Raw genomic sequence first — 15,778 nt, forward strand, 5'->3', positions numbered from 1 at the left:
CCGAGTCCCTGTTCGGGGGACAATTATGTTGTGCCTAACAGGCGCTTACTCTTAAAGAATCCACGGAATCTGATTGGTGAAAGGTATATCAACATTTTATTCACACACTAAATCATCAAGCACAAGCTGTCACTACTTGTACAGTCTACTGCCCGTCAAGACACGAGGTGATCAGTCTCAGACTTGCGGCTGCTCCTCTGTTCTCTGAGCCCCTGGCTCAAGGTATCTTCTCAAGTGTTCTTCCCCAGGGTACTTGTGCCTTCCCTAGTATCAGTCAGGGGGTAAATCTTGTTTCTAAGACCCACCCCTCTTACTTACTCATAATGGACTGGTATAATGACATAATGATAATTCCTTATTTTGGCTCAGTGAGAACCGGTTCAAAACTTCGCAGTTTCCCATTGTCTATTATGAGTTTAATCATATCTCGTGTCCATGACGACTCCTAGTTTCTGGGATCCTCCTCAATAACTTTTCTATAATCATATCGACAACTCCTTGGCCATCTGCGTGCTGTGGCCACTTTTACCCATCCTCCCTTCAACACATTGTTCATTGTTGTGTTACTGGCCACTTTGTTTTAATTAAGTTCTTACGTGTTTTTGCTATATGTGTTTTTACTGGGTCTACAGTTGGGATTTTCTTCTCCCTGCTGCTTTCACATGCGTTCAAATCCTCTGAAGAAGGAATTTTCCTCCACACAAGATCAGGGGGCAGGTTGTTCAAGCTTGCCCATCTAAGAGCGAAGTCCAAAGTACGGAAAGTCCTCATCAGAGAACTCCTCTTTGCTGACGATGCTGCTTTAACATCTCACACTGAACAGTGCCTGCAGAGTCTCATCGACAGGTTTGCGTCTGCCTGCAATGAATTTGGCCTAACCATCAGCCTCAAGAAAACGAACATCATGGGACAGGACGTCAGAAATGCTCCATCCATCAATATTGGCGACCACGCTCTGGAAGTGGTTCAAGAGTTCACCTACCGAGGCTCAACTATCACCAGTAACCTGTCTCTAGATGCAGAAATCAACAAGCGCATGGGTAAGGCTTCCACTGCTATGTCCAGACTGGCCAAGAGAGTGTGGGAAAATGGCGCACTGACACGGAACACAAAAGTCCGAGTGTATCAGGCCTGTGTCCTCAGTACCTTGCTCTACGGCAGCGAGGCCTGGACAACGTATGTCAACCAAGAGCGACGTCTCAATTCATTCCATCTTCGCTGCCTTCGGAGAAAACTTGGCATCAGGTGGCAGGACTATATCTCCAACACAGAAGTCCTTGAAGCGACCAACACCCCCAGCTTATACACACTACTGAGTCAGCGGCGCTTGAGATGGCTTGGCCATGTGAGCCGCATGGAAGATGGCAGGATCCCCAAAGACACATTGTACAGCGAGCTCGCCACTGGTATCAGACCCACCGGCCGTCCATGTCTCCGCTATAAAGACGTCTGCAAACGCGACATGAAATCGTGTGACATTGATCACAAGTCGTGGGAGTCAGTTGCCAGCATTCGCCAGAGCTGGCGGGCAGCCATAAAGACAGGGCTAAATTGTGGCGAGTCGAAGAGACTTAGTAGTTGGCAGGAACAAAGACAGAGGCGCAAGGGGAGAGCCAACTGTGCAACAGCCCCGACAAACAAATTTCTCTGCAGCACCTGTGGAAGAGCCTGTCACTCCAGAATTGGCCTTTATAGCCACTCCAGGCGCTGCTTCACAAACCACTGACCACCTCCAGGCGCGTATCCATTGTCTCTCGAGATAAGGAGGCCCAAAAGAAAAAAAGAGACAGTTGAAATGCATACATCACTTACTCATGATTCTTTTATTGCCTCTATACGTTTAGACTGCTTGACCTGACAAAAATAATTAGATTTGAAACAAGAAATAACAGATCAAATTCATGAAATTGATCAGAGGATCAGAGAGAAGAATAGACAAAAACAGGTAACTAACAAAGCTTGGCAACCTGTAACCAGGAAGTGGGTTCAGGAGAGAAAGTTTGAAACCTGGTTTGAGACCTAAGTGGAAGAAATCTGTTCAAATACATTCTGCTATTAATGAAAGAACTGTCAAAATATTCACTAACCAGCAGAATGGCAAGCAATCTTTTAAAATTGTCTCTGTAGACAACCTGAAGAGGTGTCCTGAAGGGTACAGGAATGGAGGAACATTCAAGGTGCAGTCATACACTATCTTTCAGGACCCAGCCTGGAGGATGGCATCGGGAACGGCACGAATCAAACTGCAACCAACTGCATCAATAACTGTTCCTCCCCCACGCAGGAACTCGCAGTGCCTCAAAGGTTGGTTTCACAGGGAACCACACTCGGCACAACAAGTGATAGTCAAGTCACAGTGACAGAAGAAGAAAACACTGTGGGAAAGTAATGAAGCACTGCAGGCTGTCAGTGGTGGGACTTGCTCTCACATAAAGCAAGGATTAAGGTACTGGAAGATTCTTTGTTCCAGGTCTTCTGGCTTCAGACAGTGCACGTGACATGCCAGAGAAGTCTTACTGCTTGAACACCTCATACTATGCGATTTCTTGCAGAGAAGCAGAAATAAAACATTTTACTGCATTTACCCTGAGTGATATTTGGGGGGGAGGTAATGCAAGTGATGTTCTTATTCATCAGAACAGTGTGATAGTACTAAGGAAAACATGGCGGAATGGCTTTTCTTTGTATTGCTATGTTAGCTTCTGATGGAAAGTACATCGGTTATACCTGTGTTTACTTTACCTCTTGTTCCTGTAAGTCTGTTCCATTTATTGTTTTATTATCTATAATTGTGTTTTATGGTAGTGTTGAGAGTGAACTTTGCATTAGTTTCGCGTATCTCGACATAAAGATTATTTATTTTACCTCGTCAGCCTTGCAATACATGATTAATGTAGTTTAGACTGTTGTAGTGGGGTGACAGGTTTAAAAAAAGGTGATAATTGAATGAGGAAACATTTGGTCACGTAAGAGGGAGTCGGGTACGTTGCAGACAGAGGAGACAAGTCGAGACAAGTCACGTAGGCAAGGGTATAAATGTTGGACTCTCAGGACGATTGCGAGCGAGAACCCCAGGGACCAACACTTGAACAAGGAACTCTGAGTCAGGGACTCAGTGACAGGTTAAATAAATGGTCAGTTTTCAAGACTCACTGACATTCCCCGTAAAGAAGGTAGAGTTAAAAATGTTAAGGTCCCTGTTGGAATAGAATTTCTGTCACTTGGGAATTGAAAGATAGACTCACACATTGAAATGTCCTATGTAACATCTGTAAAAGGTAGCAATAAACCTAATTAGTTTGTGGGGTTGTTGATGCAGACAGATCAGTTCTAAAGGTTGCCTTAAGGTACCATAAAAAAGGCAATTGTAGATAATAAAACAATAAATGGAATGGACTTACAGGAACAAGAGTTCAAATAAACACAATTACAAACATTTTGATCTGATAATTACTGACAACTTCAAGAACTGGGGATTTCCAGTAAAACATTAAGTGGAGAGCAAAATATTCAGTCTGCATGACACCCGCTCGAGAGGGGCCTGCCATAGTTAATGTAATCACTAGGGCAGAACGGGCAGCTGATCAGGATGAGGAACTGATTTAGTTATTAGACCTGATGAAAGAGAATCCAAAAGAGTATCCATCTATTCGGAGACCCCAACTGGTATTGTACCGGTTAAGTTGTCCAAGGGTGTCCAGGAGGTACCCCCAAGTCACAAACGAGAACAGCTTGTAATAGAAGCTCACCAGGGTATAGATCAGTCACATAGTGGTGCCCGATCAAATTCTGCAAATTGACTCCTTTATATTGGTGTTCAGGCATGCTTAAAGCCTGTAAAACATATATGGCAAATTGTGAGCCATGTAATTTGATCAACAAATCATCACTTATTAAACCACCACCGATGGCTCCTGTGAAGCCTAATGAATCAATGGAGAAATTTTTTGTTGCTTTTATTGGACCACTAACCCCATCAATGGGGGATGAACATGTTCTCGTTTGTGTTGATGGCTGCACTTCTTTCTGCTGGCTGGTCCCCACAAAACCTGTTTCGGAAACTGTACTTGTCAATGCTATAACTGACATAATTACTGTAGCTTGTGCACCCAAAATCCTACACTCTGATCAAGGCAGAGCCTTTGTTTCCAAAGTTTTCAAAGACTATTGTGTGCAAATGAGTACTGGGTTAGAGCACAGCACAGCACGTCATCCGAAGGCAGCGGGACTGGTGGAATGTAAAAACCAGGAAGTAAAAAAGCTATTGACTAAATTGTTGAGAATCAGAAGGAATAAGTGGGCCGCCATCATTCTGGAAATACAGTTATCACGAAATAATGTGCCCATCTGTGCAAGAGGGACAGAGTTCCCTGGAACACCGTATTATTTACTGTATGGTGTTGAAATGCATACGCCACTTACTCACAGTTCTTTTATTGCCTCTACGCTTTCTGACTCCTTGACTCGACAACAACAATTAGATTTGAAACAAGAAATAACAGATCTAATTCATGAACTTGATCAGAAAGAAGAATAGACAAAAACAGGTAACTAACAAAGCTTGGCAACCTGTAACTGGGGAGTGGGTTCAGGAGAGAAAGTTTGAACAGAAACCTGGTTTGAGACCTAAGTGGAAGAAACCTGTTCACATACATTCTACTATTAATGAAAAAACTGTCAAAATATTCGCTAACCAGCTGAATGGCAAGCATTCTTTTAAAATTGTCTCTGTAGACAACCTGAAGAGGTGTCCTGAAGAGTATAGGAATGGAGGAACATTCAAGGTGCAGTTGTACACTATCTTTCAGGACCCAGCCTGGAGGATGGCATCGGGAACGGTGCTAATCAAACTGCAACCAACTGTATCAATAACTGTTCCTCCCCCACGCAGGACCTCGCAGTGCCTCAAACGTTGGTTTCACAGGGAACCACACTTGGCACAACAAGTGATAGTCAATTCACAGTGACAGAAGAAGAAAACACTGTGGGAAAGGAATGAAGCACTGCAGGCTGTCAGTGATGGGACTTGCTCTCACATAAAGCAAAGATTAAGGTTCTGGAAGATTCTTTGTTCCAGGTCTTCCGGCTGCAGACAGTGCACGTGATATGCCAGAGAAGTCTTACTGCTTGAACACCTCACACTATGCGATTACTGCATTTGCCCTGAGTGACGTTTGGAGGGGAGGTAATGCAAGTGATGTTCTTATTCATCGGAACATTGGAAGAGTGTGAGTGGTACTAAGAAAAACATGGTGGAATGGCTTTGCTTTGTATCGCTAAGTTAGCTTCTGATGGAATGTACATCGGTTATACCTGTGTTTACTTGACCTCTTGTTCCTGTAAGTCCTTTCCATTTATTGTTTTATTATCTATAATTGTGTTTTACGGTAGTGTTGAGAGTGAACTTAGCATTAGTTTCGCGAATCTGGACATAAAGCTTATTTATTTTACCTAGCCAGCTTTGCAACACATGATTAACGTAGTTTAGACTGTTCTAGTGTGTTAAAGGTTTAAAGAAAGGTGACAATTCAATGAGGAGACATTTGGTCACGTAAGAGGGAGTTGGGGTCATTTCAGACAGAGGAGACAAGTCGAGACAAGTCACGTAGACAAGGGTATCAATGTTGGACTCTCGGGACGATCGCGAGCGAGGACCCCAGGGACCAACACTTGAACGAGTTACTCTGGAAAGCAAACACACACATGGAGGAAGCTCTTGTTGTGGTTTCAGACTGGTTGAACGTTGATGGAATGGAAGCCCTTCCTGTTGGTGAATGTCACTGACTGGTCATTGGGTGCCCTGATGGCCATATGGGTGCAGTCGATTATGCTCTGCACCTGGGGAATCCAGCGATGCAGGCAAAACCTGCGAGGTCCCATCTGTCCTGAATTAAATGTACTGTCCAGCTCTCACAAATAGTGACCAGCGAGATGCAGTGGTGTACAACTGTTTGTGAGTTGCCACCAATGTCCACAGCTGATCCGTGGCAGGAGCCAGTGGTGAGGTAGTTCAAGGCTACAAGTGGCTTTGACAGCTACTGGCAGGGCATAGCAAGTGGCACTGTGAGGTGTGAGGTCTTCCGCCACGAGGGCACAAATCTCTGTGACTATCTGCCTGGAGAGTCACAGTCACCTTTGGCACTGGTTATTGGTCATCTCAAGGTAGCTCCTTCTTTGCTGGTAGATCCTATGCTGGGGTATGGCCTTCATGACCATCTTGCCCCTCGTCCCTCTCAGCTGCCCTCCTGATGCCTGGGGCTCTGTCCTTCCTGCGCAGGATGCTGCTTATCGCCATTGGACCCGAAATCTGAGAGTCGTACTCTCATTGCCAGCTGCTGCCTTCCTTACACTCAGATGGACTCCCAATTGTGACTGGAAGACCCTCCTCTTATCCCCTCGTGATGCCAGAAGGGTGATGACCTCCTGCACTGCCCGAGCATGTAGTCAAGACTTTCCCCGCAGCTTATGCACACCCGATGGCATCTGTGTGCCTATGGCTGAGTGCCCCTCTCAGCTGTTCTCCCTTTCATGGGGTGCACCTAATCTCTTTAGGTGGTTATGACTGGCTCCCCGTTGTGATGCCACTTCCATGCACCTGGTCTGCCCCTGACCCAGCGTGCAGCCCATGTGCTGTAGTGAATTATAATCCTAACCCCTTTATGGAGCTATCCCTGATCAGGCATTCTTCTCAGATGATCACTCTCACTTAAGGTTCAGAAAGACAGTTCCCAAAGACACTTGAATGGGTCTGAAGGACTGATCTAACTCTCCTTAAAGGAAAGAAGCCATCTGAGAATATTACTGTTCTCCAGATAGCCTTTATAACACCTCTCAGCCAGATAATAATAACCCAGATATTATGAAGGGTCTGGGAATCTCTGTTCAGTAATGTACCTCCCGACCAAACAGCGTATGGAGAATGTGTTCATGAGTTAGCAATACAGAATACTATGTAAGACAATATAAATTCTAATTTACAGAAAAGTTTATCAAAGATCCAAACGTGTAATTCACAATTGGTGAAACTGTCAATTGCAACGTTAATAGTTCTAGGAAAAGATAGAAATTACAATCTTGTTTTTAGTAGAGAATCCAATTTTTAAATCTAAATATTGTTGCAGTAAAATATTTAACTAGGATATCCATCAATTATTAAAGTAATATTTAACTTAAATCCCTCAGTAGAAGACTACAGAGTTAGTGAAATACCTTTGTCCCAGTTAAGGGGAGAATTTTCATTGCCTCACTCCAATAGTCATACCATTACCATGAGAGACATTGGAGGGTGTCCAACGAATCTAAAAATCCAATGTATGCTTCCAATATTTATACTGTTTTGAAGTTACATAAAAAATACTTGCGTATGCAGTCGTTACCTCAACTGTAAGTAAGTTTTTGTCCCCTTTATTTCCCCAATAAGGCTGTATGACTGCTAATTTCTAGGTAAGATCCATCCTCTTAGATTCCTAGAAAAGGTTGCGTAACTATTAATTTCTAGGTAAAGTCCAGGCCTCTTTGAATTAGAGAACAGGCCATCCTAGACTGGGTATTGTGTAATGAGAGAGGAATAATTGACAATCTAGTTGTGTGAGACCCCTTGGGGATCAGCGACCATAATATGATAGAATCCTTCATCAAGATGGAGAGTGACGTAGTTGATTCTGAGACAAGGGTCCTGAATCTTCATAAAGGAAACTACGAAGGTATGAGGCGCGACTTGGCTATGTTGGATTGGGAAACATTACTTAAAGGGATGACAGTGGATAGGCAATGGCAAACATTCAAAGAGCACATGGATAAACTGCAACAATTGTTTGTTCCTGTCTGGCGCAAAAATAAAACGGGAAAGGTAGCCAAACCATGGCTTACAAGGGAAATTAGAGATAGCATTAGATCCAAGGAAGAGGCATACAAATTTGCCAGAAAAAACAACAGACCTGAGGATTGGGAGCAGTTTAGAATTCAGCAAAGGAGGACCAAGGGATTGGTTAAGAAGGGGAAAATAGAGTATGAGAGTAAGCTTGCAGGGAAGATAAAAACTGATTGTAACAGTTTCTATAGGTATGTGAAGAGAAAAAGATTGGTGAAGACAAATGTAGGTCCCTTACAGTCAGAAACAGGGGAATTTATTATGGGGAACAAAGAAATAGCTGACCAACTAAATGCATACTTGTCTTCACAAAAGAGGACACAAATATCGTACCAGAAATGTTGGGGAGCACAGGGTTTAGTGAGAGGGAGAAACTGAAAGAAATCAGTATTAGTAGAGAAATGGTGTTGGGGAAATTGATGGGATTGAAGGCCGATAAAACCCCAGGGCCTGATAATCTACATCCCAGAATACTTAAGAAAGTGGCCCTCGAAATAGTGGTTGCATTGGTGGTCATCTTCCAAGATTTGATAGACTCTGGAACAGTTCCTATACATTGGAGGGTAGCTAATGTAACCCCACTATTTAAAAAGGGAGGTAGAGAGAAAGCAGGGAATTATAGACCAGTCAACCTGACGTCGGTAGTGGGAAAAATTCTAGAGTCCATTATCAAAGCAGAGCACTTGGAGAACAGTGGTAGAATCGGACAGAGTCAGCATGAATTTACAAAAGGGAAATCATGCTTGACAAATCTACTGGAATTCTTTAAGGATGTAACTAGTAGAGTTGATGAGGGGGAGCCAGTGGATGCTGTTTATTTGGACTTTCAGAAGGCTTTCGACTAAGTCCCACATAAGAGATTAGCGTGTAAAATTAAAGCACATGGGATTGGGGGAAGTGTATTGCGATGGATAGAAAATTGGTTGGCAGACAGGAAACAAAGAGTAGGAATAAACGGGTCATTTTCCGAATGGCAGGTATTGACTAGTGGGGTACTGCAGGGATCGGTGCTAGGACCCCAGCTATTCACAATATATATTAATGATTTAGATGAGAGAACTAAATGTAATATCTCCAAATTTTCAGATGACACAAAACTGGGTGGGAGGGTGAGTTGTGAGGAGGATGCAGAGAGGCTTCAGGGTGATTTGGACAAGTTGAGTGAGTGGGCTAATGCATGGCAGATGCAGTATAATGTGGATAAATGTGAGGTTATCCACTTTGGTAGCAAAAACAGGAAGGCAGATTATTATCTGAACAGCTATAAACTGAGAGGGGAATATGCAACAAGACCTGGGCGTTCTTGTACACAAGTCGCTGAAGGTAAGCATCCAGGTTCAACAGGCGATAAAAAAGGCAAATGGTATGTTGGCCTTCATAGCGAGAGGATTCGAGTACAGGAGCAGGGATGTCTTGCTGCAATTATACAGGGCCTTGGTGAGGCCACAACTGGAATATTGTGTGCAGTTTTAGTCTCCTTATCTGAGGAAGAATGTTTTTGCTATAGAGGGAGTGCAACAAAGGTTTACCAGACTGATTCCTGGGATGGCGGAACTGACCTCGGAGGATAGATTGAGTTTGTTAAGATTATATTTGCTGGATTTCAGAAGAGTGAGGGGGGATCTCATAGAAACCTATCAAATTCTAACAGGACTTGACAGAGTAGATGTAAGAAGGATGTTCCCGATGGTGGGGGAGTTCATAACCAGGGGTCACAGTCTAAGGATACGGGGTAAACCTTTCAGGACTGAGATGAGGAGGGATTATTTTATTTATTTATTTAGAGATACAGCACTGAAACAGGCCCTTTGGCCCACCGAGTCTGTGCCGACCAACAACCACCCATTTATACTAATCCTACATTAACCCCATATTCCCTACCACATCCACACTTTTCTCCTACCACATACCTACACTAGGGGCAATTTCCAATGGCCAATTTACCTATCAACCTGCAAGTCTTTGGCTGTGGGAGGAAACCGGAGCACCCGGCGGAAACCCACGCAGTCACAGGGAGAACTTGCAAACTCCGTACAGGCAGTACCCAGAACTGAACCCGGGTCGCTGGAGCTATGAGGCTGCGGTGCTAACCACTGCGCCACTGTGCCGCCCAGAGAGTGGTGAGCCTGTGGAATTCACTACCACAGAAAGCAATTGAGGCCAAAACATTGTATGTTTTCAAGAAAGAGTTAGATATAGCTCTTGGGGCGAAAGGGATCAAAGGATATGGGGGGAAAGCGGGAACAGGTTACTGAGTTGGATGATCAGCTATGATCATAATGAATGGCGGAGCAGGCTCGAATGGCCTACTCCTGCTCCTATTTTCTATGTTTCTATGAAGCCATCCTGCGAGTGTTGTGATGGTCAATTTGTCATTCGTCATCTAACTGAGTTTCAAGATTATAATTCTGTCATCCATTTTCTCCTCTGCTTCTCTCTCCTACATTTTCCGTTGATCTTTCCTTCCAATAATTGTCTCTCTCTACCTTGTATCTTTCTTTCTTTGATGGTATGCACTAATTTCCTCTTTTCTCCAGCCATTTCCAGCACTTCCTCATCAGTCTTTCTGTCTGTGTAAGATATGCGGAACATCCTCCGATATGTCCATATTTCGAATGCATTCAGCTTATCAATATACTCTTTATTTGTTGTCCATGTCTCCGAGGCATATAACATAGATGACAAAATGTAACACATCAGCATTCTTTTCTTAAGATTCAGGGTAATTTTCTTTGATGTTAACAAGTCTTTCATTCTGACAAAGCTGGTCTTGGCTATATCAATTCTTCTTTGGATCTCACAGTGAGATCTCCCATCATCTGTGATAATCTGCCCAAGGTATGTAAACCTTTTCACTTGTTCCAGGACTTGTTCGTTTACTTCAATTTTCACTTCCAGGTTTAGGTCCCTGCTTATCACCATTGTCTTGGTTTTCTGCACATTCATTCATAATCCATATTCTCCACTCCTTGCATTCACTTTGATCACAATTTCCTGTGGGGCCTCTTCTGACTCTGCAATCCATGCAGTGTCATCTGCGTATCTCAAGTTGTTAATGTTCAACACACCAATATTGCAACTTGGTAGATTTTCTATGTCTCTGTAGATAGTTTCAGTGTACAGGTTTCTTGGGGACATAACACAACCCTGACACACTCCTCTGTTGATTGGGTAACTGTCTGTCAAGCCACGATCTAGTCTCACCACCACTGATTGCTTCCAATATGGATTCTGAATTATCCTTTTCTCATTTCTGTCAATTTCTCATTTGTTTAAGCACTCCATTATTTTCTGATGGTAGACTCTATCAAATGCCTTCTCATTGTCTATAAAGCATAGATACACAGGTTTTTGTACTTCCAGATATCTTGCGATCACTACTCTCAAGTTAAAGATGTCCTCTCTTGTTCCTCCCTTTGGTCTGAATCCTGACTGATGATCATCTATCTCTGCTTCTATAGATTGGTCATTTCTTTCCAAAATGATTATTGTCCTGTGCTCTGAACACTCTAGTGCTTTTGATTTCTTTGGGAGGTTAATGAACACTGACTGCATAAGATACACAGGTAGGGATCCTGTTCTGTAAATTTTGTTACAGAGGTCTGTCAGTTTCCCAATGCTAACACCATTCAGGGCTTTCAGGCATTCTGTTGGTACCTCATCGATTCCAGGTGCTTTCTTTGCTTTCATCTTTTTGATTGCTGCACTGACTTTTGCCTCTATTATCTCTGGTCCTTCTCGTCCCTCCGCTGATAACAATTCATCTCTGTCTTCATCGCCGTGCAGCTCACTAATGTACTTCCTCCAATGTTTCTCTCCCCTTTCTTGAAGAGAAGTTTACCTTCCTTGCTCCTACACAGCTACTATTTGTGGCTATTTTCTTCTGTTCTGCAAGTGCTTTAACTTTCTCATGCGATGCTCCCATATTATGCCTTTTCTCCAGTTCTTCTATTTCCTTGCAGTGGTCTTCATACCACCATTCCTTGGCTGGCCTACATGCTTTTCTTATTTGCCTTTCTATTTTGTCATATTTTTCTTTATTGTTCTTATTCTGTCTCCTTTTCTCTATCCTGTCTAGTATTTCATCAGTCCATCCACTCTTGATGTTTCCTGCTCTCTTTCTTTGGGACTGTCTCAGTAACTGCATATTTCATGCTCTGTTTCAACCTTTCCCAATGCCTTTCTGTTGTTTCCTCCTCACTAAGATCTTGCACTGTTCCTTCCTGAAGTAAAACTTCATACTTGATAGTAACCACCGCAGCATACTTCTTCATCACATCTTCCCCTCTCAGTCTGTCTACGTTGGCTTGATCTTTCATGGGATTCCTTTTTGGGATTTTCAGCCTGATCTTCATTTTCATCACAAGCAGGCAGTGATCTGAATTGATGGCTGCATCAAATAAGTGAAGGCATTCTTGATGCTGTTCTTGTATCTTTCATTGATAATCAGAAAACCTGTTTGATTGCTGTGAACATCTCCTGGACTCTTCCAGATGTACAGTCTTCTTGGGTGTTGTTTGAAGAATGTATTCAAGATGACCAAGTAGTTTTCCTCACAGAACTGTATCAGGCATTCACCTCTACTGTTCTTCGTTCCTAGTCCATAAGCATCTACCACATTTCCATGTCTCTCTCCGCCAACGTTTCCATTCAAATCACCCATGACTATCAAGATGTCTCCACTCTTCAGATGCTTCAATGTTTTTTGCACCTCCTCATAGAATACTTCCCCTTCTTCATCACTGTGATCCTGTGTGGGCCTGTACCATTGTAAGCACACAATGTTCATTGGTTTCCCTTTAAATTTTGCCATGATCACTCTCTCTGATATTGGCCAATACCCCTGCAACATTCTTGCTACCTTGTTTATCATCATTATTCCAAAGCCATTCTTACCTTCTCTACCACCTGAGAAGATCATCACCTGCTTACGTTTATTTTCCCAGATTCCGTCCATCTAACGTCTGCTAATCCTAAAATGTTGATGTTGAGTCTTAACATCTCTTTCATGCAGTTGTCTATTTTACCACTCTGGTACAGTGTCCTCACATTCCATGTTCCAATTTTCAAGAGTTCTTGTTTGGGTTTGAGAGTAGCATCATCAGATGGTGGCCTTTCTTCTGAGTTTGGGCTGTCCTCGTCATTCATTTGACTATTCCTACTTCCTGGCAAGTCCTCTTCTTCCCTGTTCCTATGTAAGTTAGACATTTCTGCAGGGGCCCAGGTCTGTCTACATCACTAGCACTTTTTAAACTATATTCCATGTCTAACTATGGGTGAATACTTAGTGAGTACTCTGACTCTTCTAAGGTGACTGGCCATTTGTCCTTAAGTGTCATGACTCTGCCCTAGATGTATCTCACATTTTGCAGTTGCACTCTCTGAGCCATTGAATCTGAATAGCGAGTTCTTCTGCCTCAGCTGCCAGTCCAGGCTTCGTGCACTTGAAAAGGGTGACGCCCCTTGAAGGAATCTTGTGAAGTTGCTGCTCCCCTTCATGCCAGCTGAGGCGAGGTCCTTGGGTGTGCCCGCTGGTATGCAGTACCAGCTCCTTGGAGGCATAAGGAAGAGTTGCATAGCAGTGGGAGATCAGTGCTCCTTGTCCACACCCATGCTGTCTTGGATGTGCAGCTGACAAGGGTAGAAAGGGACTACTCCCCACATACTACACCATAGTTTTGTCAAAAATTCAGTTGACTGTGGTTTAGGGTTGTCAGCATAAAACCATTTTATCAACTATTACACTGTGGTAGCTTTCATGACAGTTTGAAAAACTATGTTGTCAATGTTTTACCGTGTAGTGACGTTTTGACATGAGCGGATCCCTCTTATCAGAAGCTGCCTTTATGTTCTAAGACGAGGCAAGCTTTTTCACTGAGGCTTCTAGTATTATAGAAATGAACATTTTTAATCTTTCAGGAAGATGAATCTCTTTTTAAAAATTTTTTAATGCCTCATTCATTGGAAAATAATTATTTTAACCAGTCTGACACTTCATGGCAGTACTGACACAGTGCTGCACTGCTGCTGTTGCCATCTTTCAAATGCTTTCTCAGCTGGATGCAAAAGATCTCATGGCATTATTTGAAGAAAAGCATGGGTGTTCTCCAACATCGATTGCTCAACCAATAATACTATAACAGATTTATCTCGGCATCTTCCTCATTGTTGTTGGTGGGAGCTTGCTGTGCACAAATTGTTTGCCATGTTGACCTATGCTGCAACAGTGACTATGCTGCAAAAGTGCTTCATTGGTTGTAAAGCATTTTGGGACATCCTAAGGAAGTAAAAGATATTATACACAGACATGTTCTTTCTGTCATTATATCCTGAATTAAGCAAAGTTAAGAAAAAAGGAATATGTGCAAGACTTGTACAGCAAAATTTGGAGACATACAGAAGAGGGAGTAGACAAAGGGAAGCTTACAGAGAAAATGAGAAAGAAAAAGTGAAGAAAAAATAAAAACAGACACAGATGCAGAAAATACTGTGATCTGTACAAAGACACCGATAAAAATGATTCAATGAAAATGTAAATCGGGAAATATACTTATCAGGTGGTTGAGCTGATATTGTGTGTTTTATACTATTATCGAAAGTCAAAATCATCCCCATTGTGAGGGCCGCAGAGGAAAAAAAGGAGAGCCTGGGAAAGAAACAGAGGAGCAGTTGCAGGAAGAGAGACATTTTTTGTGCCTGACCAATGCAACAGGCACACCACTCCTGTAACAAGAGTATATTGTGACAGAAACCACACCTGCCAAATGGAAACATATTAATTTAGTCATATGGAACACCACTTGAACTTTTTACTGGACATTGAACATGACTTGTTTAAGAGGACCACAGAACTGAACAGCTAAAACATGGCTGCACCTTGTGCATTCTGACAGACAGTTGCATAGAGAGACAATGGGAGTGCTCACTGATTCAATTAGCGAGATGGGTTTTGTCAGTAGTGGTGATCAAAAGACATTGAGAGCCACTGACTTTGTAAGAGACAAACCTCCACTCCCCCACCCCCCCAACTGTGTGTGACCAGAGAACTTTTGAAATCAACAATCCTGTTTCAAACAAAGAGCTGGTCATATGACTAACCTGCTGGCCAACCTGGGGACTTTTTGAATTGTGCCACACAGAAAGGGCAGACTGCAATTTGAAGACAAAGGAGAAGGAAGCTATCTCCCCCTCTCTTTCTCTCTCAAGCCAAGCCCCAGGGACCCACTGAAGCAACCTAAGCCTCAAGACAGAGGACCGCTTCAGCCTTCTGGTACCAGGGAAGCAAGTTTGAAAGTGTGCATTAGGCCCCAGTGAGAACTACAGCACCGCAATTCCAACCAAAGACTTTACAGAGAAACAGAAGACAGTAACTGAATTCCATCTACTACTCCAAACCCTCCCCCCTTAATTATTTCTCCTCCTCTGTATCTATTTGTGTGTGTGTGTTTATCTCGTATGCATGCTAGCATTGTTGCATCATGTATTTTTAGTAATTTTAACTGAGTTAGTGTTAAGGCTAATAAACTTACATCTTTCTTGTTTAAACTTAAGAAAACCTGTCTGGTTCATTTACAATTACAATTAGAGAGCAGTGAGTAAGACTCACTGAGGTGAAGCTAAAACACCGTGTTTTTAAAAGTTAAATCCTGTTACGACCAAACCAGGAAAGGGGCCAGAGGGGAGCTTGAGACCCCTTTCTCAACTGGTCGTAACAGTATTCACTGACCCACCATGAGCAACACCATGGGAGATTTGCCAGTGTAATATTTACCAACTGGATATATTCCAGTCCTTGAGATTACTTCAATTTCTACTCCAGTTTATTTTCAGTTCTTGGATTACTTTCCATTATGCTGTTCAATTAGATTTTGTTTTGTTCTTCCTTCAGTACCTGATGCTTGATCCCTA

Source organism: Heterodontus francisci, chromosome 38 (genome assembly GCF_036365525.1).
Source record: "Heterodontus francisci isolate sHetFra1 chromosome 38, sHetFra1.hap1, whole genome shotgun sequence".
NCBI lineage: Eukaryota > Metazoa > Chordata > Chondrichthyes > Heterodontiformes > Heterodontidae > Heterodontus > Heterodontus francisci.